We start from the raw sequence: 3,123 nt of genomic DNA on the forward strand, positions 1-3,123 counted from the left end.
CATGAGGTGATTCTTCAAAATGTGGATGCTCTCCTTTACAGTATCTTTGGATCCTTGCATCCTCAGACAACCTGAGAACGAGAGACTACACTCTTTGTAGAGAAGAGATTCAATAGCGCCTTTGAGAAGCATACTTCTTAGAGCCTCAGAACACTGTTCACAATTGGCTACAAGGAGCATCTGCCCAAATGCCCTCTATTATTAACCTTTACACAGCAATACCCCCTGCAAGGATGCTGTCCCTGATGGGTTAGCACTATGTTACAGGCAAACCACACCGTATCAAGTTCTGAGCAGGAGTTACTGGAGGTAGGGAAGTCATGTCATTTGACCTGGGCAATTCTAAGTTCAAGAAAATGCTGACACACTTTTGCCAAGTGTAATCTAAGAAGAATTGAAAAACTATGATTTAATCTACTGTGCCTACAACCCTGAGCATTTCTCATCTAGTAGTTTGACTTCAATAACCAGAAGGTTATTCATGTCTCCCATTATTCCTTGATCACAGCCAAATCATAAAACATTCGGGACTAGCAGTTAGCATAATGGCTATGTTGCTGAATTCCCCTGTAGTCGACCGCTGTTCGAGTCCCGGACCCAGTGGTTTAAACTCATGCCGAGCGCATGTGCGTGCGTGCCCAAGATTCCAAGAGGAGAACGGAGGAAAGGGGATTGCAGCATGGCTATCCCCCTAGGGGGTGATTTCTCGCTTTCTATCTCTCTGTCTCTCTCTTTCTGGTGAGCGCACACGCCCTATAGCAAAAACCTCTCCAAAAAAAAAAAAAAAAATGCAGGCATTCCTTTCTACAAAATTAAAGCCACTCTGCTTCACCCCTCTGTTTCCTTCAGGGATTGAAGGCATTTTTCCACAAGGCAAGTCACTAGAATTATTATGCCCAAGTTTTAACAGTTCATCCAACAGTATTTTAAAGTCTAAACTACCGGGTTGTCAGGAAACTTGTGACACATTTTTGCATAGAAAAACATATCATGACTTTCCCAACGACTGAACAAATAAGACAAATTACTAAATTTTACTTACTATGCTGAGTGAATCACCAGCAGAAAATCTGGACCTTTCCAATCCACATAGCAATGGTTCAAGCTCTATGCAAAGAACATCTCAGAATGCATATCTTTTTCTGAGAGTAGGACTTCTTTATTTCTGATTAGCTCCAGACTTGTAACGCTTGGGAAAAGGAGCTTCAGAAGACATTTTCACTTAATCCTTAACATCACAATGCATACAGGGAAATTGTTCCAGTATTCTCAAATCTGTATGCATCATTGATATGTTCTTCTACAACACTGACATGCATGCATACGAACTGGAGAAACACTGCAGGAAGCTGGGTTCCTCAGTTTAGAAGAGAAGTAGAGCCCATTATGCAAAACAATCAGGCCTCAAGATTGGAGGATCCTGGTTGCTGTTTTCAGAAAGCTTTAAACACTCTTGATGTTTTATTGCCAAGTAGGGCCCCCTACTTCTCAGTCTCCTCCGGCCCTCTTACAGAATGTTTTTCATTTGTCGGTATTAGGTTTAAGTTAATTGTGTTGGTTCTGCCTTATGGCACATCCTTAAACGGGAATTTCTTCCTAGCTCTTGATGTGCAGGCAAGATAGAGTGATTAATAACCTCCGTCAGATGAAGAGGAATCTCGGATGGTCAGCAGGGTTCTGTAGAATGCCCTGCTGGGGGCACTGGATACTGTCATCACCCTGACTCAGCCCTTCCTGCAGGAAAGCTGCAGGAAATGGGTGGACTGCATCTCCAACTGCGCCTTGGCAACATAGGCCCCTTCAGGTGACCCCCGTGCCCCCACCCACCCCGTGGACAGTACCATTTTGTCCACTGAGCAGGGCCACTGTGAACATGGCAACTTACGTTTGGTGCACCTCTGGGAGCCAGGGGCTTTACTCCAGCCAAGGCAGCACTGCCCTCCACACACATTGACCCTGAAACAAACAAGACCCCTGAGTCCAGCAGCAGTGGCACTCCCAAGAGCCCCTGCTTCCAAGAGGTCCCTGCAAGGCCAGTGCCTGGCTTCCACATTCCTCTGGATTCAAATGATTCCCACGGGGCACCCAGGATGCCCACCCCAAAGCTGCCCAAGGACCAGAAGAACCATATATCAGGTAATGGGGGTGGAGGGAGCTACACACCAGGGGAAAATGAAGTCTAACTAAATGATGTTCTTTTTGTTCTTTTTTTTTTTTTTCTTGGAGAGGTTTTTGCTATAGGGCGCATGTGCTCGCCAGAAAGACAGAGAGATAGAAAGTGAGTAATCACCCCCCAGGGGGGATGGCCACACGGCAATCCCTTCTCCTCCATTCTTCTCTTGGGATCTTGGGCACGCACGCAAACGCGCCCTGTGTGAGTTTAAGCCACCGGATTCGGGACTCGAACTGCAGTCGGCTACATGAGAGTTCAGCGACATAGTCATTACGACTGCTGATCCCGCTAAATGATTTTCTTACCCCCAAATTACAATAGAACTGAAGTCCCTTTGTGTATTATCAGGGCCCATATTTGAAACTGAGTTTCAGAAAAGTGTCCAACAAGAGCCAGGTCATGTCACCTGGAACCCACCCCCAAGAAAAAAAAAGAGCCAAGTAAATGAAACAGCCCCCCACACACACACCTGAATCTGTGATCAGTGGGGAAGAGAGGGATGCAGGGAGGATAGTTCTGAGTGCCCAGAGTCTGAAACGTTCCAGACCAAACTCCTGTCCACGCTAGAACACCTGGTCATAGGAGAGGGGCTCCTCAGGTGCAGAGAAGCTCAAGCCCACAACTCCGAGATGTTCCAAAGTTCTAGGCCACAGAGCAGGAGCTGCATCTGTACAGTTAGCCCGCCCTCGAGACCTGTTTTTCCTTAGCTAGACCAAAATTAAAACTGAGTTGCAAAGAGAAGTTTCATTGATGCTGAGGGGCTCTGCTGCAGTGACTTCATGTTGACGCCCAAGTAGGAGCAGCTCGGTCTGGCGCAGGAGGTTCCGCCCCGGGCAGAAATGCCTTTTGTGTTTACCCGCAGCTCGGAAACAATGCATGCCGAGCTGAACGTCAGTAAAAGTTTCTGGGCTTCCCGCACTCCTCTCTTCCCCGGGCTCTCCCAGCAGGCA

At 47.1% G+C, this 3,123-nt stretch overlaps 1 long non-coding RNA gene across 1 annotated transcript in view; it reads left to right on the plus strand.

Moving 5' to 3' along the window:
- The first annotated feature begins 1,826 nt into the window (after positions 1 to 1,826).
- The window catches only part of LOC114006207 (uncharacterized), a 14,481-nt gene continuing 13,184 nt past the window's right edge, over positions 1,827 to 3,123 (plus strand). The window contains exon 1 of the long non-coding RNA XR_003547959.1: positions 1,827 to 2,136. This is a non-coding gene — a long non-coding RNA (uncharacterized LOC114006207). The remainder of the gene's footprint in view (positions 2,137 to 3,123) is intronic.

Source organism: Tupaia chinensis, unplaced genomic scaffold (genome assembly GCF_000334495.1).
Source record: "Tupaia chinensis unplaced genomic scaffold, TupChi_1.0 Scaffold146177_1, whole genome shotgun sequence".
Classification (NCBI taxonomy): Eukaryota; Metazoa; Chordata; class Mammalia; order Scandentia; family Tupaiidae; genus Tupaia; species Tupaia belangeri.